We start from the raw sequence: 25,835 nt of genomic DNA, 5'->3' as shown, positions 1-25,835 counted from the left end.
AGAATCATTTTCACATCGAAGATCATCATGAGAAAAATTCAAAAGAAAGCTTCTCATGATCAGCCAAAAGAGTGACATGACGTTCTTGAAGACTATCAAACTTAGATTGGAGATTTTGAACATCATTAGTGAGGGTTTGAGTCCGATCCATTTCCTTGTTCAATAGGTCATCGCTTTTGTCTAGCAGTTTCTGAAGCTTTTCAAGAGCATTTTGTTGCTTAGTGGCAATATTAGCAGGCTTTTGGTAACTGCGTTTTTGATAATCATCAGGTTCACAGTCACTTGAGTCAGAAGAGAAGTGTGTTTGGGTACCTTGGCACCTTTTTCCATGAAGCAATAGGTGGGAGCAAAGTCATCGTCGCAGTCATTTGTGATGTTCATGTTGTCATTTTCTTCGAGGTCGAAGATGGACCTGCTCACGAATGTGGTAGCAAGGGCTAGATGTGACAGCCCGAGACCGACGCTCCAGAAGATTCCCCTTTTATTCCATTGTCGATGTGTGTTTTATTTTAATTTTGCATCATGTCATCATCTTGCATATATTGTGGTGATTGTTTTTCTTTCCTTATTTCTGTTTGCAACCCATTCTCCTGCAGACCCTTTGATCTTTCATCTCCCTTTCACCACTTTCATTTATTTCTCAAGAGACAACTTTCATTTCTTCTTCTTGTATTTATGTTTTACAAGTGGCATTTTTCCTGTACCAGAAAATGTTCACTCTATTCCTAAAACCCCTAAATCATGTCAGAACCCACTCCTCCAATTTTCAGCCATGTTGGAATTGTTTTTGTTAGACTATGGAGTTAATCAAGTTGCAATAAATGCAACTTGTTTAAATTTGTAGACTCCAAAAATTGCCCAAACTATTTCTTATAAATTGTGCATATTTCTAGGCCTCCAAGAGTATATTTTTTTCTTCTCTGAAATGCTCCAACCCCAACACCTCTTTCCTTTTTTCTCAAATTTTTGTATGAAGAAATAAACAAAAGGAGAGAAATCAAAGAGGGAGAGAGAGGCCCACCCCACTGATACGTCTCCAACGTATCTATAATTTTTGATGGTTCCATGCTATTATCTTGTCATCTTTGGATGTTTTTATGCATGAATATGCTATTTAATATCTTTTTTGGGACTAACCTATTAACTCAGTGCCAAGTGCCTGTTCCTGTTTTTCCGTGTTTTTGACCTTTTTCAGAGGAGAATATTAAACAGAGTACAAACGGAATAAAACCCGCGGAATGATTTTTTCAATAACAGAAGACACGCAGGAGACTTGAGAACCAAGGCAGGGGACCTCTAAGGAGGTCACAAGCCACCCAGGACCGACCTAGGGGGGCCTAGCAGGCTTGTGGGGCCCGTGTGGCTCCCCTGCCCTAGTTCTTTCGCCTATAAATTCCCTATAAATCTGAAACCACGAGAGAAAGCCACAAAAATACTTTTCCGCCGCCGCACGCTTATGTCTCCGCAAGATCCCATCTAGACACGTTTTGGTGCCCTGCCGGAGGGGGGATTCGGACACGGAGGGCTTCTCCATCAACATCATTGCCTCTCCGATTATGCGTGAGTAGTTCACCACACACCTTCGGGTCCATATCTAGTAGCTAGATGGCTTCTTCTCTCTCTTAGATCTTCAATACAAAGTTCTCCATGATCTTCATGTAGATCTATCCGATGTAATCTTCTTTTGCGGGGTGTTTGTCGAGATCCGATGAATTGTGGATTTATGATCAGATTATCTGTGAATGTTATTTGAGTTTCCTCTGATCTCTTATATGCATGATTTTGTATCCTTGTAATTCTCTTCGAGTTGTGGGTTTCGTTTGGCTAACTTGATCTATAATTCTTGCAATGGGAGAAGTGCTTGGTTTTGGGTTCATACCATGTGGTGTCCTCACCCAGTGACAGAAGGGATAGAGAGGCAAACATTGTGTTGTTGCCATCAAGGGTAAAAAGATGGGGTTTATATTTATTGCATGAATTTATCCCTCTACGTCATGTCATCTTGCTTAAGGCGTTACTCCGTTTGTTAAGAACTTAATACATTATATGCAAGCTGGATAGCGGTCGATGTGTGGAGTAATAGTAGTAGATGCAGACAGTATCGGTCTACTTGTCTCGGACGTGATGCCTATATGTATGATCATTGCCTTAGATATCATCATGACTTTGCGCGGTTCTATCAATTGCTCGATGGTAATTCGTTCACCCACCGTAATATTTGCTTTCTTGAGATAAGCTTCTAGTGAACACTATGGCCCTGATACGTCCATTTTGCATCATGTTTTCATGTTTATATTTATCGCTTCTTGGGTTGTTATTTCACTTCACGATACAATACTTATGCCTTTTCTCTCTTATTTTGCAAGGTTTACATGAAGAGGGAGAATGTCGGCAGCTGAAATTCTGGCCTGAAAGAGGAGCAAAGTTGAGATACCTATTCTGCGCAACTCCAAACGCCGTAAAAATCAACGAGGATTTTTTTTCTGGATTTATAAAAAATACTGGTCCGAAGAAACAGCAGAGGGGCACCAGCAGGTGGCCACAAGCCTGCTTGGTGCGGCCACCCCCTGGCCGCACCAAGGGGGCTTGTGGGCAGCCTACTGGCCCACTGGCCCCCCTCTTCTGCTATATGAAGGGTTTCGTCTAGAAAAAATTGAGGAGGAGCTTTTTCGTGGATTTGCCGCGCCACGAGGCGGAACTTGAGGAGAACAAATCTAGACCTTCGGCAGGACGATCCTGCCGGGGAAACTTCCCTCCCGGAGGGGGAAATCGTCGCCATCGTCATCACCAACACTCCTCTCATCGGAGGGGACTGGTCACCATCAACATCTTCATCAGCACCATCTCATCTCCAAACCCTAGTTCATCACTTGTAACCATTCTCCGTCTCGCGACTCCGATTGGTACTTGTAAGGTTGCTAGTAGTGTTAATTACTCTTTGTAGTTGATGACAGTTGGATTATTTGGTGGAAGAGTTTATGTTCAGATCCTTGATGCTACTCATTACCTCTCTGGTCATGAATATGATTATGCTTTGTGAGTAGTTACTTTTGTTCCTGAGGACATGGGATAAGTCATGCTAATAGTAGTCATGTGAAATTGGTATTCGTTCGGTAATTTGATGTGTTGTATGTTGTTTTTCCTCTAGTGGTGTTGTGTGAACGTCGACTACATAACACTTCACCATTATTTGGGCCTAGAGAAAGGCATTGGGAAGTAGTACGTAGATGATGGGTTGCTAGAGTGACAGAAGCTTAAACCCTAGTTTATGCGTTGCTTCGTAAGGGGCTGATTTGGATCCACTAGTTTTATGCTATGGTTAGACTTTGTCTTAATTCTTCTTTCGTAGTTGCGGATGCTTGCGAGAGTGGTTAATCATAAGTGGGGTGCTTGTCCAAGTAAGGGCAGTATCCAAACGCCGGTCCACCCACATATCAAACTATCAAAGTAACGAACGCGAATCATATGAACATGATGAAAACTAGCATGACAGAAATTCCCGTGTATCCTCGGGAGCGTTTTTCCTCCTATAAAACTTTGTCCAGGCTTGTCCCTTGCTACAAAAGGGATTGGGCCACTTTGCTGCACCGTTGCTACTTTTGTTACTTGTTACTTGCTACGAATCACCTCACCACACAATCACTTGTTACCAATAATTTCAGTGCTTGCAGATATTTCCTTGCCGAAAAGCACTTGTCAGATCCTTCTGCTCCTCAATGGGTTCGACACTCTTACCTATCGAAAGGACTACGATTGATCCCCTATACTTGTGGGTCATCAGGCCCCCGGGTCTACTTCACATCATATTTTCAGCTTTACACTTTTACTTTGTTGCACTTTCCACCTTCAGATCTCACCTTGCAGTTAACCGTGAAGGGATTGACAACCCCTTGTAGCGTTGGGTGCAAGTTGCTTGTTTTTGCGCACGTACTTTGGAGACTTGCCTTGATACTCCTACTGGATAGATACCTTGGATCTCAAACTGAGGGAAATACTTACTGCTGCTGTGCTGCATGACCCTTTCCTCTTCAAGGGAAAAACCAACACAAGCTCAAGAGGTAGCACCCACCTAAAGCCCACCAAAACCCTAGCCTCTCCTAGTCGCTCCTAGCCCCGATACCCACATCTATCGATCTCCCTCTGCCGCCTCCCTCCAGCGCTGCCTCCCTGCCTAACTCCCACATGCACTCGCAGCCAGCAGCGCTAGGACGACAGTGGCGTCCAATCCTCGATGCCATGTGCGTCGTACTTCCGTCCCTACCTCGCCATGGAGTCTGTGTTGGTCCCCCGCCTCGCTCGACTCATCGAAGCCCCATCCCGCGGCCAGAAGCTCGCCTCGAGCTCCCTCCTCCCGCTCCTTCGGTGGTTCACCCTGTCCCGCCGAGCTACGGCCCGCTGCCGGAGCCGTGCCAAGCTGCTCGCTGACTCTGCCTCGGCCTCCCCGCAGATCACCCTCGTCCAGCCGTTGCACGCACGCGCCCCGCTGGAGACCCGCACCCCTGCCATTCCTGCGTGCCTTCGTCAGATCCGCGTGAAGGCCGCCTCCATCGCTCCCAAGTCCTGATGCCAATAGCAGCTCGCTGTGCTGTGCCTCCTCTTCGTCCAGACCATGCACCCATCGCGAGCAGCCGCGTCGACCGACCCCGTCGTGCCGCCCTAGAGCACCGACCCATTCCATTCCTCGCCAGGAGTTGTCCTCCTCGCCTCACCGTTGACCAGGACGAGATATGCCAGGCAAGACCCCACCTCAGCCCTATTGCTGCCGGTTACCTTTTATTGCTCGCTGTTGCAGCCCCGCCGTCCCATCTGCCATGTGGCATATGAATTGCTGCCTATGACACGGCCTTGGCCACCCTGAACACTACCATATATGGCCACTGCACAAATCACCTTATTTTTTTGGCGATGTTCCATGTTGTTGTGTTCGTGCAACCCCTGTGGCTCTGGACACCAAAACAACCTCCGTGGACTGCGCAAGTGCCACGAAGATGCGCTGAGTACCATTACCGTCGACCCCTGGAGATGCTGGATTCACCAATATCCTCTCTGACAAGTGTACATCTAACGTCGCCTTGGATCCGACGACCATCGAGTGACTACTTCCCCTACTATCTGAGTACAACTACTTCCACAACGTCCTCGACGACCCCAAACATCTATGGAGCGTGTACCACTACCGTCGCCGAAGACCCATGTACCACTACTCCAACTACCATCGCAGGGACGACTACTTCCACGACGTCCAGGACGACCCATTTAAACATACACTGCAACGACTCGGTCCATCCTAAATGCACGCTTCAAAGGTATAACCGCCAAGACGATATTCGTTGCTGAATCCATTTTTGTATGAGAGGCCACGTTGTTCGTTTCGTAGTTGCACGTTGTCCCTCTTTTGCCGTGACCCCGACACATGGGAACCCAGTAACCGGGATCACCCCATTATTCTTTGGCATGACACGCACACACTCCCAATTTGTTGGCACCGGTATTTAAACCAAAGGGCACACAGTTCGAGGATACTAAGTCCTTACCGTATTCTCCTTGAGCTAAGGACACACAGTCCTCGCCCAACACTCGTGGTAAGTAAGGGAGTCCGGGACTAAGGGGTCCTCGGGTCGCCGACCTATCTCTACCGGCCGGACTCCTGGGCTACTTCGGGTAGCTGATGACATATACGAGGAAGATTCCATAAAACTTGGTGATCAAAGCAAAGACTCCTTTACACCGACGTAGCCGACTAGGACTCTTGGTATCCTAGGCCTACGGTGCCTTTTATAAACCGAGGCCATGCTAGTCGATAGACAATCTCATATTCATATGATTTTTACTCCTAGGGTTTAGACCACAACATACGATCTCAAGGTAGATCAACTCTGTATTCAATACTGCAACATCAATATAAACAAAAGTAGTACGTAGGGTTTTACCTCCATCAAGAGGGCCCGAACCTGGATAAAACAACATCTCCTTCGTCTCCTGTAACCCATCGACTCAAGGTCCACAACTCGGGATCCCCCTACCCGAGATCTGCCAGTTTTGGTACTAACATTAGTGCTTTCATTAAGAGTCCTGCTCTGTGATCGACAAAACGATTGATAGCTTGTTTGCACATTGATTGCAGTTTTTTGGACAATGAATTTGTGTCTGTTGTCCCTATATCCTTGAGCGTCGCTTTGACGATTGCTTGAGTCGACTTGTTTCTAATTGTATGTATAACAACCCTGCAAATCCCGCGATCTCTGGTATTACCGGAGCCTTGTCGAATTTGGACGGGAATCTAGACGACTTTAGGGTGAGGGGTCCAGTATCCAGCTCGGACATCCATTGGAAAATCCCACAGTTCATCGGCTTCGGATTTCCTATATGGAACACCCCCACAAATGCCAGCCCAATCCGACCATCCAAACTGTGGGAAACATCCGATGAGTAAAAGAAGTTTTGGATATGTTTTCTTCGCAAAAACGAATCCGACCCGAGTTCATATTTCTTCATGAATGGGGTTTGGACATCCTTTTTGAAGAAACTTTTTTATGGTATTATGTGATCTTACAAAACACATGCCCAAAAGTTTTGAGCCATTTTCAAGACAATCTTCACCGCCGCCCCGGTGTCAAACCGGCCCGATAATGTTGCTCCACGACTTTTGAGCTATGCCGGCATGGATTGCGCTGCCACTGTATCAAGCCAATGACAACCATCTCGAATCAACATCTCGGTCAGCCGACCAAGAGTTCGGCATGGAGAGGGCTGAATACTCATTAAGAGAACCTCGTTACCCATGGGTTGCACGGGACGGGTGCTTCGTTGCTTCATCAAGCCAGCATTTACCATGTCACATATTCGGAATCGCCGCACCGTCGTTCTTCATGCGGACATTTTAACACACCGACCTATTTTGATACATCGGCTGGCATGGGGTTCTAAAGTTACCATACCAAACTACTATCTCACTAAGCCTAGACCAGGGGCTTTGCCATCTCTTCATCAACCTACCCGAGGGACTTCGGTGTCACCAACCAACCAGCCACATCACCTCGGCTGGATTGGAGAGCTTCGCTTCGCCATGTCGATTGTGTCGCTTTGTGACTTCATCAAGCCGAGCTCTTCGCTCGGGCACCTCGGTGCTCAGGCTATATTTTTTGTAAATATTTACTTCACTAAAGTTCATTAGGTAGAGGATTTTTATTATTATTTGATATTACTTTTGGCTTGCACTATTTTATGTGCACAGGTGATTGTCTCTGATCGTGTTAGACAGTCACCTCGGTGCACCGAAATCGTCGTCACGCCTCCTTCAACCGAATTGCGTCATCGTCATGGTGGACTGATGTGAGGGCTTTTTTGTTACATTGTCGAACTACTCTGTGTCCTCGGTTGGACCGGGGTTTTTGTCGCAGCCCTTCCAAAGTGTTGTGTTGTTACTGCATCCAGTCGAGCTCTTCATCAGCTACCTCGTGACAGGTTGCGGCCTGGGACCTTGTCCTACCATAGCTCGGCCCACGTCGCATCGAGCACATTAACCAGCTAAGTCGCTTTCATGCTGAATTTTTTTTCAATTTTTAATTTCTGTACGGTTCAGCCAAGCATTATTTTTGTGTTAAACACAAAAGTTGTTTGTTAAAAACTTAGCTTGTTAAAAGCACTGTTATTAAAAATACTTCCTTTACCCATGTTAAATGGGGGCTCTTATATTTATATGAGCTGCTTTATAATAAGTGTTGTCTTCCTGATCGTTGCAAAGTCTTTTTCTACTACTCCTTTTCCCGACAAGGGTGTTTGGTCAATAGCAGGGTAGCCTGGTTTCTCTCTAAAGCCGCTTGAGTTTAGTTCGCTAAACAGGCCTTGGAGAAACACTCTGCCCTTAGGATATGGAGGTTGAAGCCAAAGGCTTACCTGCTTGAAGTCTGAGAGATCGGATGTATCAGGTTAAAGCACGACTGAAGCACAAATTAAATTTTAGACCAATGTCGGATTGGCACAATTTCCTTTTATATAAATGTAAAGTTTTTTGCATAAGCGTTTCTGAGCTTAAGTTTTGCAGCACAAATACAGATGTATTTCGTGCATAGGCAATATTAAAGGGGTGTGCAGTTAGCACCGAACCCACCAAACACCAAGGTACTCCATGCAGTGCTCGACAAAATAGCCTCGGTATTTTGCATTTATATGCATTGATTTTGAGTTGTGTCTTTGGTGTAGCTGGATAGCCTGTGCTTACCCCTTATGTTTTCGCTTTGTTCGGCTAAGGGGTAAAGGGAGAACCACTGCGATTATCACTTCTATTTTAATTGGTTAATTGCCTCGGTTGGAGAAAGTCGAAAGCTTATTGCCACAACAAGCATAAATCGGTCATCGAACCACAGGTCGTGTTTAACCAAATATAGCCGAACGAGGTTATCCGAGATGAAGGGCCTTTCTTTCTTGAAAATGCCAAGTTGTGGGTGGTTCGACCTCGAATAATCCGAGGAGTCGATGTATATCGAGGGCAATTATGTTTCCCCCAAACATACGCTCCTATGACTAAGTGAAAGTTATAAAGCCCAAATATGTGATTGCCTCGTTTACACTAATGCAACCGCCTCCTGGTACCGAGACCTTGGCTAAGGGTTGTCTTGTTTATACGGAAACACCCTACGTAGCATCTACAAAGGGGTGGAAGCCGATGATAGACCACTTTCATGTTAGAAACAGTCTCAATGGAGTCAAAATAAACAATACCCACGGTTCTTTGTGACACCTCGGCATAGATACATCTGGATTCCTCGAGAGCCCAACATATCATCAGTGCTTGTATATAATATATGAAAGCTGGATTCCATTGTCATTGTTATAAAGCGATATATATGCATCAATTTGACTTAAGATTTTAGCCAAGTTGGGTTGCGTGGCTCGTGTTGTTACCCCCTATGTTTTCGATTGTTCGGATAGGGGGTAAAGGGAGCACCTCTTGGATAGTTACTTCTGGGTCATACAGGTTAGTACCTCAGACGAGGTGAAGCCGAAAGCTAGCTATCTTAATAATATAATTGGTCGACAATGACGGACGTGAAAAAATTTATTCATTAAAAACCACAGAGTTTGGGAACATTCCCCGAACTAAATCCTGAATGTTTCCCCCAACATTAATTCGATTTGAGGTTTCATGATCATGGTCAAACATGATATCCTAGGAAAAATAACTTATAAACGAACTGTTTTTCCGAGAAGATGTGTTTTACATTAAATAAGTAAAATATTTGCGTACCTTTGTTTATAAAACCGCATGGCCAGATTGCCTTGTTTGCCACAAATATTTTCCCTTATAAAGGCTTTATAAAGTAGGACGAACACTCCTCGGTTACTGGCTGGGGAGGTTGAAGCCGATGGCCGGTCAACAAAGTCTTGTACAACACGGTTCTCAGCATGAATGGTGCAAAGTACTTGGATACATAGAACCATTACACCTAAATCGTGTCAAAAGTAAAGAAGTTTGTGTTAAACAAATATCGATCCATAATTCAACCACCCATGTCCAAATTAAGGCTCGGGGCTACTTTATTGCTTATTCAATAAAGCAAATTCAAGGTGCAATACGGTTTCTGCGGAGTTTCGATCCTCAGGTTGGTCGGCCGCACCCAACGTGGGTCTCGGAGGGTACTTCACACCTGAAAGAAACTTGATTTAGTTCGGACGTAACATTTTTTGCTAAATTTTTTTGTATCTCCAAGCTTACATCACATTTAACCTATTTATATGTTTTTCTTTCACGAGGCGGGTCATCCTCTTGTTCGACATGTTCTGCGTGGTGGTTATGCTCGGAGATTTTTTTCGGACCTACAGTTCGGCATCTTCCCTGCCGAGCTCCACCTTGGTGTTGTCAAAACACACTTAATCAATGAAATAGTTCCCGAGGAGATAAGATCCTAGGGTCGCCCATGTTTCCCAACCCAAGTCTTGGGGGCTACTGGTTATATAGCTCTTGAGAGACTAAATTACACCAAATGGAAATTCTTTTTCGAATAACAGTTTGGCATCTTTCGTGCCAATCTACACCTTGGCGTTGTCAAAACATACACAACAAGTGCAAAATAGTATCCGAGGAGATTACGATCCTTTGGTTGGTCAGCCGCACCCAACCTGAGTCTCGGGGGCTACTGCACACCACGTTCTAATTCCTAAAGTATCATGCCGAGCAAGGAATTGATCCTCGAGCCGATTTCACGAATCGAACCGAGTCTAGGGAGCTACTAGGATCAGCGGTTTTATTTTTATCCTTCGGGTGCATCTTGGGTTTTAGACCGATGCACAACTTGAGGGCTACTAGCTATACATCTCGGTAGTAAATAAATTAGACCAATCGGAAATAAATTCCGCAAAAACAGCCCGAGACCGAGGTAGTGCACCACCTCGGAAGAAGTTCGGCATATAGTTCTAATACGAATAGCTGGCTCCATAAAAGACTATTCTGGCATTTAAGCTCGGATGAATTCCTTCAAATTTGCACAAACCGAGGAAATCTATGACACCACGGATGTCGGCCACTGTTGGAGATCGGCTACAAAAATACACCTCGAATGCAGTCCCGCGTTGGAGGTCACACACTAGTGGGAACCGCCACATGGGAAACACTTCAAACTTCAGGCATGGCGTGAGAAATTACAAGGCGTTAATAAAGTCCGATAACTTGAAGGGGCTCCTCGGATGCCCGATGTGTCAAATTCTTTGGCTTCAACTCGATGATCCTCAAGATGAGTGATGGGAAGATTTGTTGAATCAGTATTCAAGACCGACGATCGAAGATGAAGAACATTTCAGAAGAACCGAGGGGCATCCCCAACTTGAAGACCTATGCTCGGAAATCGGGAAGTCATTGGCGGCCAAACTGGTGTTGGAAAACATAAATTCGAAGAAGAACTCACCTCGCAAGCTGAAGACTATGGATGTGTGATGCTAAGGATCAAGACTTCGGCACTGGCGGCCAATTTGGGGTCTACTGACGGAGTGGGGGACTATGGGGTCCTTGGGTTGTCGTCCTATTTTTACGGGCAACACTCCTTGGCTACTTCGGGCAACCGATGACATATACGAGCAATATTCCACAAGTCTTGGTGATCAAGGCAAGGACTCCTCTACACCGACTTAGCTGACTAGGATGCTTGTTATCCTTGTCCTACGGTGCATTATATAAAATGAGGCCAGGCTAGTCGATAGACAATCTCATATTCATATGATCTTTGGTCTTAGGGTTTAGACCACAACATACGATCTCGAGGTAGATCAACTATGTATTTGATACTCCGTCATCAATATAAACAAGAGCATGATGTAGGGATTTACCTCCATCAAGAGGGCCCGAACCTGGGTAAAACATCATCTCCTTCGTCTCTTGTAACCCATCGGTCCAAGGTCCACAGCTCGGGACCCCCTACCCGAGATCCGCACGTGTTGACTCCACTGAAAAAATAGGGCACTATACCGCCGCTAATAGCACGCCATAGCGTATACAGAATTGACTCACTAAATTGATCAGTGTACAATGTCTCACTAATAGCACGCTATAGCACGCTAATAGCATATTTTCAGGGACGATGCTATTTTTTGTAGTGCAATTTATTTCATTGGTTGACACCGATAGTAAGTCTTCTGGGCAGACTTCCAAACCCTCACAAACTCTGTCACCCGGCGATCGACAATTTACTGCTAGATTCTCTAGACTAGTGATGCCTATCTGTATGGAAGATACACATTCTTCAAAGGTAACCAGCGTCGTTACACACACGAACAATCTTTTGAGTGATGCTCAATCACTTTGGGTTTTGGGTTTTGGTTTGGGTGTTTGGGATTTGTCCTCACTGATGATTTTCTCTCAAAGTCTTCGAGGAATGGGTTGATCTCAAATGACAAGTTTCAGTTTCTCTCGTGGATCAGCCAACCAACTCGTGGTTATGGGGGATGCTATTTATAGCCTTGGAGCAATCCCGACATGATTTGACATAAATGCCCCAATGATATGATTGTTATGTGGATAAGATTGGGGATAACTGGCGTGCGGCACAGCAACGGTCGGAACTTTCAAGCCGTGAAAATCCTCATGTCTCTCATATTCCTCACTTGTAGGTAATTCGCACTAGCAAAAATCTAACTACTCAGTTGGAGCAAATTTCTCACAGACTAGAAGATCTTCATCACTCTCACTTCAGAATTTGACTAAACTGCAAACGATTTCCAAAGTCTTCACTCGAAGTATTGGGTATGTATAGGCTTTGAGATTAGCATCACTTGGAAACTTTTCCTTAGTTTTACCTCGACCCCCTTCAATAGTACGGTGGTCCTATGACTTAAAAGAAAGGAAATAAAACTACGAAAACGAAAGTCTTCACGCTTCAAAGTCCGCGCATCAATTTCTTCACGAACACACCAATTTCCTCGCTTTCAAAGTCTTTGAGGAATTACCAAAGTCTTCTGCCGAAGACATTCATTTTTAGGGATCGATATTCTTCGAATAACTCAAACTCCTCAGCAGCTTGTAGAGCATGTGTACACTCGCAAACATATTAGTCTCTTAACCTATAAGTCTTCAATACACCAAAATCACTAAGGGTAACTAGATGCACTTACACAAGTTGGATGCACACCCCACATAGCTTGAGTGGAGCTTTCATACACTTATAGCTCTAGTGCATCATTTGCATGACAATCCCTAATCCTTGTACTAATATCTATCAATGGGTATCTCCAAAACCCGTTGGTACACCTAGTTGATACGAGACTATCATCGTCACTTTTCAACCCCTTTGAAACCTACCACCTTACTCTACTCCACCTATATGCTATGTCAAAGGGTTCACGCTCATGTATTGTGTGTAGAATAAAAAGTTGATGCATATTGAAAAAGTGTGATCCAATTGCCTGACTTGGGCATGGTGGTGCTTAACATTTGTAGTTTTGTGATGAAGATGGAGCCATGCTTTGCTAATATAAAAAAGATGGAATGGGTTGAAACAACCTTTGAGGATTGTACAATTTGAAACAATAATTGTTTTGCTGCTTATACTTACAAATATTGTTGTGTTAATTCTTGTTAATAAATCTTTTCTCAATGAGCATGCATGCAAAATAATACATCATGTATAGCATGTCACATCAATATTTTTGTTTTTATCATTTACTTACTCGAGGACGAGCAGGAATTAAGCTTGGGGATGCTTGATACGTCTCCAACGTATCTATAACTTCTCATTGTTCCATGCTATTATGCTATCATTTTAGAGCACTTTTAGGCACTTATCTACCAATTTACGTTATTTTTGAGTAATAGCCTATTGACCCAGTGCCACTTGTTGTTTTCTGCATGTTTTTCCACTTTTCAGGTATGAGTACCAAACGAAGCCCAATGGACCTGAAACTTTTTGTGAACTTTTTTGCACCAAAAGAAGACCCTGGAGCATCGGAAGAAGGCGGGGAGGCACATGAGGCTCTCAGAAGCCATCAGGTCATGGCCTGGGGGCGGCCTGATAGCTTGTGGCTGCCTTGTGGCTCCCGCGACCCCGTTCTCTCGCCTATAAATACCTATTCACCCTAAAAACATCACAAGAGGTCCCGAAACACTTTTTGTGCCGCCACAAGTATTGGTTCCAATAGAAGGCCATAAAGAGCTCCGTTCCGAAACTCTGCCGAAGGGGAATCGATCATGGAGGGCTTCTTCATCAACCTTGCGCCCTCATGATGATGTGTGAGTAGTTCACCACAGACCTACAAGTCCATAGCACTACCTAGATGACATATCTCCCTCTCTTTGATCTTCAATACAATGATCATTGATGTCAGCTGTGCTTCCCTTGCAACGGCGCTAGAAATTGTCATGTCGACGGCACCAGGAATCCTTCAGCTACGGCTAGCCCTTAAGGGACTTCCTAGGAAAGTATGCAAAGGATTTCCCCCGTGGCCTTGGAGCCTTGCGTTGGTGTTCCCTCGAAGCGGAAAGGGTGATGTAGCATAGCGGTGGTAAGTATTTCCCTCAGTTTGAGAACCAAGGTATCAATCCGGTGGAGGAGTATCTCAAGATCCTGCACAAACACAAAAGCTTGCTCCCAACGCTGTGAAGGGGTTGTCAATCCCTTATAGATTGTTTGCCAAGTGAGAACTGAAAGCAACAAAGTAACAAAGCAAAGTAAAAGCGGAGGTGTAAACGATGGATGTGAATAGACCCCGGGGCCGTCGTGTTTACTAGTGGCTTCTCTCATGAAAGCAAGTAGACGGTGGGTGAACAAATTTCTGTCGAGCAATTGATAGAACCGCGCAAAGTCGTGACGATATCTATGCAATGATTATATATATAGGCATCACGTCCAAAACAAGTAGACCGATACTGTCTGCATCTACTACTATTACTCCACACGTCGACCGCTATCCAGCATGCATCTAGTGTATTAAGTCCATAAGAACAGAGTAACGCCTTAAGCAAGATGACATGATGTAGAGGGATAATCTCAAACCAATGATAAAAACCCCATCTTTTTACCCTTGATGGCAACTACTTGATGTGTGCCTTGCTGCCCCTACTGTCACCGGGAAAGGTCACCACATGGTAGAACCCAAAACCAAGCACTTCTCCCATTGCAAGAATCATAGATCTAGTTGGCCAAACAAAACCCAAGACTCGGAGAGACTTACAAGGATATCAAATAATGCATATAAGAAATCAGCAAAGACTCAAATATATATCATAGATAATCTGATCACAAATCCACAATTCATCGGATCTTGACAAACACACCGCCAAAGAAGATTACATCGGATAGATCTCCATGAAGATCATGGAGAACTTTGTATTGAAGATCCAAGAGAGAGAGGAAGCCATCTAGCTACTAACTACGGACCCGTAGGTCTGAAGTGAACTACTCACGAGTCATTGGAGGGGCAATGATGATGATGAAGAAGCCCTCCAACTCCAAAGTCCCCTCCGGCAGGGCGCCGGGAGGGGTCTCCAGATGAGATCTCGCGGAATCGGAAGCTTGCGGCGGCGGAAAAGTATTTTTGAGGCTCCCCTGATTTTTTGCTGAATATTTGGGAATATATAGGCCAAAGATCTAGGTCAGGGGGTGGCCAGTGAGGCCACAAGCCCTGCCACCGCCGCCCCCCTGGTGGCAGAGTGGGGGCTTGTGGGATCCCTGGAGCCCACCTGGCTTGGCCCAAAGGCCCCGTGATCTTCTCCTGTTCGGAAAAAAATCATTTCAGGGTTTTTCTTCCAAAATGAGATCAGAAAAGATTCAAAAACATAGAAAAACAGGAACTGGCACTTGGCACTGAATTAATAAGTTAGTCCCAAAAAAGATATAAAAGGTACATAAAACATCCAAAGAAGACAAGATAGCAAGGCCAAAAGAAAGTTATCCCTACAAAAGCATATAGTCTGGCTATGCTCTATCATCATTGCACAATGAATTTAAATCATGCACAACCCCGGTATTGGGCAAGTAATTGTTTCACACCTTTACTTTCTTAAACCTTTTCAACTCTCACGCAATACATGAGCGTGAGCCATGGTTATAGCACTATAGATGGTGTGGAGTGTGGTGGAGGTTGCAAGACAAAAAGGAGAAGATAGTCACATTAACTAGGCATATCAATGAGTTGTGGAGATGCTCATCAATAGATATCAATGTGAATGAGTAGGGATTGCCATACAAATGATGCACTAGAGCTACGAGTATGTGAAAGCTCTTAAAGAAAACTTGTGGGTGTGCATCCAACTTGCTTGCTCACGAAGACCTATGGCAATTTTGAGGAAGCCTATCATTGGAATATACAAGCCAAGTTATATAATGAAAATTTCCCACTAGCTATATGGTGGTGACAAAACGAGAGACTCTCGATCATGAAGATCATGGTGCTTAATATGCACAAGTGTGGAAAAAGTGGTGGCATTGTCCCTTCTCTCTTTTTCTCTCATTTGTTTGGTGGGCTCTTTGGCCTCTTTTTTTTTGTGGGCTTCTTTGGCCTCTTTTATTTCCTCACATGGGACAATGCTCCATTAATGATGATCATCACACGTTCAACTCAAAACTTAGAGCAACTATGACTCTATATGGAATGCCTTCGGTAGTGTACCGTGACAACGATCTAGCATGCAATAGACATCAATGGAAACATCATGCTAGCTATCTTACGATCATGCAATGGAAATGTAGACATGGTGGCACATGTCATGGTGGTAGTTGCATGTCAATATATCTCGGAATGACTTTGAAAAAAGCCATAATAGGTAGGTATGGTGGCTGTTTTGAGGGAGGCTAATGGTGGGTTTTGTGCACCGGCGAAAGTTGCGCGACACTAAGAAGATAGTGATGGTGGTAGGTGAAAGTGCATCTAAACCATGGACTCAACATTAGTCATGAAGAAATAATATACTTGTTGCAAAAGTTTTATTAGTAATCGAAACAAAGCATTCAACGCATAATCCTAGGGGAAGGGTTGGTAGGTATAAACCATTGCGCGATCCCGACCACCACGCAAAGGATGACAATCAATATACTAATCATGCTCAGATTTCATCACATAGCGGTTCCCCATACGTGCATGCTACGGGAATCACTAACTTCAACACAAGTATTTCTAGATCCACAACACCTTACTAGAATGATTTCAATATTACCATAACCACAACTCAAAACCAATTGAGATGAATCAAACTTCTCTAACTATTCAATGCACATGAAGGTGGAAGTTTTCGTATCCCTTTGGATAACTACCCCTTTTGAGACTACTTTCAAAGCATAGATCAACTACCAAGCCACGCACCGCTGTGCTCTGAAAGATATAAGTGAAGCACATAGCGCAAAAGTATCTAGCTCTAAAGATATAAGTGAAGCACATGTGAGCTGAATTGTCTACCAAAAGATATAAGTGAAGCTCGACAAAATCACGGTGTGTGCATGTCTCTCTCTCTAGGTGTGCATCAAGGATGATTGTGAAACAACAAAAATAAAAGACTCCTACGATACAAGACGCTCCAAGAAAAAACACATAACATGTGGTCAATAAAAATATAGCCCCAAGTAACGTTACCGATGGATTGAAGACGAGAGAGGGGATGCCCTCCCGGGGCATCCCCAAGCTTAGGATTTTACAGCATCCTTGAATCTGTTGGGGTTCCTTGGGCATACCCAAGCTTGATATCTTTCCACTCTTTATCTCTTTTTCCATAAGAACTTCACCCAAAACTTGAAAACTTCACAACACGAAACTTAAACAGAAACTCATGATAACATTAGTACAAGAAAGCAAACCACCACTTCCTTAGGTACTGTAGCAACCTTAAATTCTACTTGTACTGATGTTGGGTTACTGTGCTTTCAATCCTCCATGGCTAATACTCCCCGATACTATCCATAGTTTCATCAAAATAAGCAACCAACACAACAAAAACAGAATCTGTTAGCAGCAGACCAGTCTGTAGAAATCTGTATATTTCGTATACCTGTGGTACTTCACAAATTCTGACAAATTACGACAGTCTGAAGAATTTCTGTAGCAATTAGAAGCAAAAAGAATCAACTAAAAATCTCTTACAGAAAAAAAAGAAAATTCTTTTCGTGAGCAGAAAGTTTCTATCTTTTCCAGCATGACCAAATGATCATCCCCAAGACTAATCATAACGGTTTTGCTTAGCACAAACCCAAAAAGAAACACAAAAAAAACACAATCATAACAGAATTATGAAAGTGTGGAAAACAAAAAACATAAATAAAAAGGATGGATTCGTTGGGTTGCCTCCCAACAAGCGCTTTTGTTTAACGCCCTTAGCTAGGCGAAAGGTGATGAAAATCACATCTAACTCTAACATACTTCCTATGCATAGGCATTTTATAGGAAAACAGATTGTCAAGACAACCAATAGTCACCATATGCAAGGAAGAAGAAAGAGACAATAACAATCTCAACATAACGTGAGGTAATTTGGTAACATGAAAGTTTCTACCAAAATATTTTCCTCTCTCATAGCAATTACATGTGGGATCATATTCAAATTCAACAATATAGCTATCACAAAGGATATTCTTTTCATGATCCACATGCATGCAAAGTTGATGCTCTTCAAAAATAGTGGGATTATAATCAACTAAAGTCATGAGTTCTCCAAACCCACTTTCAATATTATTGCAAATATCATACTCCTGATGAGGTTTGAACAGATTTTCAAGATCATAAGAAAGATCCTCACCCCAATCATGATTATGCAACAAGTAGAGGACATAGCAAAACTAGCATCGCCAAGCTTAGGGTTTTGCATGCTTTTAGCATGACTGTCACTAATAGAATTTATATTGAAACCATTGCAATCATGCTTTTCATCCAAAGAGCCCTCGTGAATCACTTCATAAGTTTCTTCCACACAATTTTCAGATTCACGCATCTCAACCAAAACTCCATAAAGATAGTCAAGTGTCCTCAACTCACTAGCAATTCGTTCCACACAAGTGGATCTCTTAAAGAGATTAACAAACGAAGATGCAAGAATATTGAAGGCTCATGGCACACAAGCAAACAGAAAGCAAGCGAGAGAAAAGGGCGAACGAAAAAAGGCAAATGAAAACGGCAAAAGTGAAGTGGGGGAGAGGAAAACGAGAGGCAACTGGCAAAAAATGTAAATGCAAGAGATGAGTTTGTGAGATCTACTTGGATAGATCTTGATCTCTCCTCCCCGGCAACGGCGCCAGAAATAGGCACGTTGTCGGGAAATTGTCTTGACGTGCTCCTCCCCGGCAACGGCGCCAGAAATACTTCTGATGTCAGCTGTGCTTCCCTTGCAACGGCGCGAGATATTGTCGTGTCGACGGCACCAGGAATCCTTCAGCTGCGGCTATGCCTTAAGGGACTTCCTAGGCAGGTATGCAAAGGATTTCCCCCGTGGCCTTGGAGCCTTGCGTTGGTGTTCCCTCGAAGCGGAAAGGGTGATGTAGCACAGCGGTGGTAAGTATTTCCCTCAGTTTGAGAACCAAGGTATCAATCAAGTGGAGGAGTATCTCAAGATCCTGCACAAACACAAAAGCTTGCTCCCAACGCTATGAAGGGGTTGTCAATCCCTTATAGATTGTTTGCCAAGTGAGAACTGAAAGCAACAAAGTAACAAAGCAAAGTAAAAGCGGAGCTGTAAACGATGGATGTGAATAGACCCGGTGGTCGTAGTGTTTACTAGTGGCTTCTCTCATGAAAGAAAGTAGACGGTGGGTGAACAAATTACTGTCGAGCAATTTATAGAACCGTGCAAAGTCGTGACGATATCTATCCAATGATTATATCTATTGGCATCACGTCCAAAACAAGTAGACCGATACTATCTGCATCTACTACTATTACTCCACACGTCGACTGCTATCCAGCATGCATCTAGTGTATTAAGTCCATAAGAACAGATTAACGCCTTAAGAAAGATGACATGATGTAGAGGGATAATCTCAAACCAATGATAAAACCCCCATCTTTTTACCCTTGATGGCAACTACTTGATGTGTGCCTTGCTGCCCTACTGTCACTGGGAAAGGTCACCACATGGTAGAACACAAAACCAAGCACTTCTCCCATTGCAAGAATCATAGATCTAGTTGCCCAAACAAAACCCAAGACTCGGAGAGACTTACAAGGATATCAAATCATGCATATAAGAAATCAGCAAAGACTCAAATATATATCATAGATAAGCTGATCACAAATCCACAATTCATCGGATCTCGACAAACACACCGCCAAAGAAGATTACATCGGATAGATCTCCATGAAGATCATGGAGAACTTTGTATTCAAGATCCAAGAGAGAGAAGAAGCCATCTAGCTACTAACTACGGACCCGTAGGTCTGAAGTGAACTACTCACGAGTCATTGGAGGGGCGATGATGATGATGAAGAAGCCCTCCAACTCCAAAGTCCCCTCCGGCAGGGCGCCGGGAGGGGTCTCCAAATGAGATCTCGCAGAAACGGAAGCTTGCGGCGGCGGAAAAGTATTTTCGAGGCTCCCCTGTTTTTTCCTGAATATTTGGGAATATATAGGCCAAAGATCTAGGTCAGGGGGCGGCCAGGGAGGCCACAAGCCCTGCCACCGCCGCCTCCCCCTGGTGGTGGAGTGGGGGCTTGTGGGAGCCCACCTGGCTTGGCCCAAAGGCCCCCTGATCTTCTTCTGTTCGGAAAAAAATCATTTCGGGGTTTTTCTTCCGTTGGACTCAGTTCCAAAATCAGATCTGAAAGAATCAAAAACATAGAAAAAACAGGAACTGGCACTTGGCACTGAATTAATAATTTAGTCCCAAAAAAGATATAAAAGGTACATAAAACATCCGAAAAAGACAAGATAACAACGTGAAACCATCAAAAATTATAGACACGTTTGAGACGTATCAATAATCGCATCTTTGCTTTGATCCACATGATATAAATATTTTGTACTGTGCATTTGTAAAGTGCATAGGTAAAGGCTATCATAAAGTGATAGAAAGATGTAGAGCAAGAAACAATATGGCTATCACAAAGTAAAGTGCATAAGTAAAGGGCTTGGGTAAGAGGTACCGAGGCATGCAGAGACGACGATGTATCCTGAAGTTCACACCTTTGCGGATGCTAATCTCCGTTTGGCGCGGTCTGGAGGCACAATGCTCCCCAAGATGCCACTAAGGCCACCATAATCTCCTCACACCCTCAAACAATGCAACATGTTGTGATTCCACTAAGGGACCCTTGAGCAAGGTCACCGAACCCGTACAAACAAGGTTGGGGCGATATCCACAACTTAATTGGAGGCTCCCAACGACACCACAAAGCTTCACCACAATGGCATATGGCTTTGAGGTGACCTCAAATGCTCGGGCAATCTCCAAAACTTAATTGGAGACCCCGACACTTGCCCGGAGCTTTACACCACAATGATTGAGCTCCGAGGCACCACCAAGTTTCTAAGACGCCAAAGAATCCACGAAGAACAATTTCTAGGGTACCGAGTACCCAAGGGTAATAGGCTTCTCAAATTTCACTTCCACGTATCACCGTGGAGAATTCAAACCGATACAACTAATGCAATGGCAAGAACACACGAAGTGGTCAAGTACCTCACACTCAAATCCCTCATCAGCAACAAAAGCTATGGAGGAATATGAGAGGAAGAACAAGGAGCTCACAAAGAACTCCAAGATCAAGATCCAAGGGGTTCCCCTCACATAGAGGAGAAATTGATTGGTGGAGATGTGGATCTAGATCTCCTCTCTCTTTTCCCTCAAGATCTAGCAAGAATAATTATAGGGATTGAGAGATACCAAGATCTAAGAAGGTCAACAATGGGGGGCAAACACGAGATGGAAGGATAGGGAAACATTGGCGAAGAAGACCCCCTTAAATAGGTCCCCACGAATCTGACCGTTACAACCGTTTTTACACGATAGTGGTACAACCGGTTGCCACGGCGGTACAGCCGGTAAACCTAATTTAGCGGAACATACGACTAACCACCGCCCAACAACCGGTCCAAAACAGCGACTTGGCCTGAGGTTCCACCTGCCACAGCCGCTGGGCGTGGCTAAGTACCAAGCAGTACAACCGATTAGAACACCGGTAGTATCGGCTATACTTAGTATAGAGGTACAACCGGGCCACACCGCCCAACTACCACAGCTAAACAAAGCCATGTCCGGTTGTGGACTGGTGGTGGGCTGGTACAACTACCCAGGGGTTGAGCGGTACAACCGCCCTAGGCAGTGATTCGTCTCCGTCGTATCTACTTTTCCGAACTATTTTGCCCTTGTTTTGGACTCTAATTTGCACTATTTGAATGGAACTAACCCGGACTAACGCTATTTTCATCAGAATTGCCATGGTGTTGTTTTTGTGCAAAAATAAAAGTTATCGGAATGACCTGAAAATTTACGGAGAATTTTTCTGGAATTAATTAAAAGTACCTTCGAAAAGATTGACTGGAGGAGGTGACCTGGTGGGCCACAAGCCCAGGGGTCGCGGCCACCCCCTGGCTGCGCCATGAGGGCTTGGGCGGCCCACGAGGCTCCACCGCGTCCAATCTCAGCTCTATATATTCCGTTTCACCCGGAGAAAACTCAGAGAGAAGGATTCATCGTGTTTTCCGATACGGAGGCGCCGCCACCTCCTGTTCTTCATCTGGAGGACAGATCTGGAGTCCGTTCTGGGCTCCGGAGAGGGGAAATCGTCGCCATCTTCATCATCAACCTTCCTCCATCGCCAATTCCATGATGCACTTCACCGTTCGTGAGTAATCTCATCGTAGGCTTGATGGACGGTGATGAGTTGTATGAGATATATCATGTAATTGAGTTAGTTTTGACGGGGATTGATCCCTAGTATCCACTATGTTCTGAGATTGATGTTGCTACTACTTTGCCATGCTTAATGCTTGTCACTAGGGCCCGAGTGCCATGATTTCAGATCTGAACCTATTATGTTATCGCCAATATATGTGTGTTTTAGATCCTATCTTGCAAGTTGTAGTCACCTACTATATGTTATGACCCGCCAACCCCGGAGTGACAATAGCCGGAACCACTCCCGGAGATGACCATAGTATGAGGAGTTCATATATTTACCAAGTGTTAATGCGTTGGTCCAGTTCTTTATTAAAAGGAGAACCTTAATATCCCGTAGTTTCCATTAGGACCCCGCTGCCATGGGAGGGATGGACAATAGATGTCATGCAAGTTCTTTTCCCTAAGCACGTATGACTACATACGAAATACAAGCCTACAGATTGACGAACGGGAGATAGTTACTTATCTATCCATGTTATAGCTGTTACATGATGAATCACATCTGGCATAATCATCCATCACCGATCCAATGCCTACGAGTCTTTTACTACTGGTCCTTTCTATGTTACTTTGCCGCTACTGTTGTTACTTGCTACTGTTGTCACTACTGCTGTTACTTGCTACTGCTGTCACTACTGCCGTTACTTGCTACTTTGCTGTTACTTGCTGCAACACTTTTCTGGCGCCATTGATACAACAAGTCAGGAATAGCCTGCAGACAACACACCTTTTTGTGGCACAGTTGCTATCATAGCACTTTGCTACTGATACTTTGCTTGCAGATACTAATCTTTCAGGTGTGGTTGAAGTGACAACTCAGCTGCTAATACTTGAGAATATTCTTTCGCTTCCCCTTGAGTCGAATCAATAAATTTAGGCTGAATACTCTACCCTCGAAAACTGTTGCGATCCCCTACACTTGTGGGTTATCAAGACTATTTTCTGGCGTCGTTGCCGGGAGGCACAACTATATTCTCTGAGTCACTTGGGATTTACTTCTGCTGGTCACTATGAGGAATCCGATAGAACCAAGAAGTAAAGTCTTGCCTTCCACTACGAGGACATGTAAGGAACTGCCATCTAGCTATGTACTTGATTCACCTTCAGTTATGAGTAAGTTTGCGACATCACCTCCTGCTAGAAATCTTGATATGTCGCATGTGCTTGATGGTGCTACTTTTGTTGGCCATGATACTATGCCTGATGATGCTATGCTTGATACTATGCCTGATAATGCTATGTTCGATACTATGCCTGATGATGCTATGCTTGATACTGCTTTGCCACTAGGTGCATTCCTTGATGCACAAATTGCTAGAGTTGCTACTAGATGTGATGATACTTCTGAAACTGCTGATACTATTGAAGTAGAACCTGCTATTTTGCCTCCTAGAACTAGCTCTCCTATGCCTGAATTGCCTCATACGCCTGAGCGTTCTGTTATGGAGGGAGAGATAGTTGAGGATTTTCTTGCGTGTAAGGATAGCTATGATGTTGAGAAATTACAGCACAAGTAGAAAGAAAAATCTCTGAACGCTAGGATGAAATACGACCCGAAGTTTGCTACTTCGCCTATCTTTGTGACCGATAAGGATTATGAATTTTTTGTCAACCCTGAGTTAATCACTCTGGTTGAATCTGATTCTTTTCACGGTTATGAGTCTGAAACGGTTGTAGCCCATCTTACCAAACTACACGATATAGCCACCCTATTCATTGGTGAGGAAAAAAATCCGCCACTACTATATCCTCAAGCTGTTTCCTTTCTCGCTAAAGGATGATGCTCAGACCTGATTCACTTCTCTTGCTCCTGGTTGTGTGCGTAGCCCCCAGGATATGGTCTACTACTTCTCTGAAAAATATTTCCCTGCCCATAAGAAGCAAGCTGCCTTGCAGGAAATATACAACTTTGCTCAAGCTGAAGAAGAGAGTCTCCCACAAGCTTGGGCGAGGCTCATCCAGCTACTGAATGCTTTGCCTGATCACCCCCTTGAGAAGAACAAAATACTTGATATCTTCTATAATGGAGTTACTGATGCTTCCAAAGACCCCCTAGATAGTTGTGCCGGTTGTGTTTTTAGGGAACGAACTGTAGAACAAGCTGAGATCCTATTGAATAACATCTTGTGCAATGAGAATGCTTGGACTATTCCCGAATCACCTCATAAGCCAACTCCGAAGAAAAGAGATATTCTATTCCTCAGTCGTGAAGATATGCAAGAAGCCAAGAAATCTAAGCGAGAGAAAGGCATTAAATCTGAAGATGTCAAAAATCTACCACCTATCGAAGATATCCATGGTCTTGATAACCCGATACAGGTATTAGAAGTAAATTCTATGCGTAGGTTTGATGAGAGTGATATTCCTTTTGATAAACCTGCTAGCTTATGCCTGGATGAATTTGATAACTTTGTTGCCAAACAACATATTTCAATGATTATGTTAGCAGACAATTGGAACAGAATGCTTGTATGCTTAGTCATTTAAGTGCTTGCATGGACAGAAATGTCAATGATCTTAAGCTTCTGAGTAAACATGCATCTATGGTTACTACTCAGGTAGAACAAGTACTTAAAGCTCAAAATGAATTTCTCAATGAGTTGAATGACAATTCCGTTAGAGTCGTCACTAGAGGTGGTAGAATGACCCAGGAACCTCTGTATGCTGAGGCTCATCCGAAGAGAATTGAACATGATTCTCAAGGAGTTAGCACTGATGCACCTAGTCATCCTAGAAAGAAGAAGGAAGATGATAGGAACCTGCACGCTAGCAACCATGTTGCTGCTACACCTAAGAGTCCAAACGATGTCTCTGTCTCTGATGCTGAAACACATTCTGGTGATGAACATGAGCCTAATGATAATATAAATAGTGATGTTCTTGTTGATGCTCAACCTAGCAATGAAAAGGATGTGGAGATTGAACCTGATCTTGATAACCCACAACCTAAGACTAAAAGATACGATAAGAATGACTTCGCTGCTAGGAAGCATGGTAAAGAAAGGGAACCATGGGTTCAGAAACCCATGCCCTTTCCTCCCAAACCATCCAAGAAAAAGGATGATGAGGATTTTGAGCGTTTTGTTGAAATGATCAAACCTATCTTTCTGCAAATGCGTTTAACGGGTATGCTCAAGATAACTCTGTATGCTAAGTACATGAAAGATATTGTGACTAATAAGAGGAGGATACCTGAGGTTGATATTTCCACCATTCTCGCTAATTATACCTTGAAGGGTGGAACTCCTAAGAAACTAGGTGATCCCGGTGTGCCCACTATACCTTGCTCCATTAAAGGCAACTACGTTAGAACTGCGTTATGCGACCTTGGAGCCGGTGTTAGTGTTATGCCTCTTTCTCTTTATCGTAGACTTGAACTAGATAAGTTGACACCCACTGAAATCTCTCTCCAAATGGCCGACAAATCAACTGCTTTCCCTATCGGCATTTGCGAGGATGTGCCTGTTGTGGTTGGCAACATCACTATCTTAACAGACTTTGTTATCTTGGATATTCTCGAGGACGATGGCATGGCTC

This window comes from Hordeum vulgare, chromosome 6H (genome assembly GCF_904849725.1).
Source record: "Hordeum vulgare subsp. vulgare chromosome 6H, MorexV3_pseudomolecules_assembly, whole genome shotgun sequence".
Lineage (NCBI taxonomy): Eukaryota > Viridiplantae > Streptophyta > Magnoliopsida > Poales > Poaceae > Hordeum > Hordeum vulgare.
Note: the sequence above shows the minus strand (reverse complement) of the source record.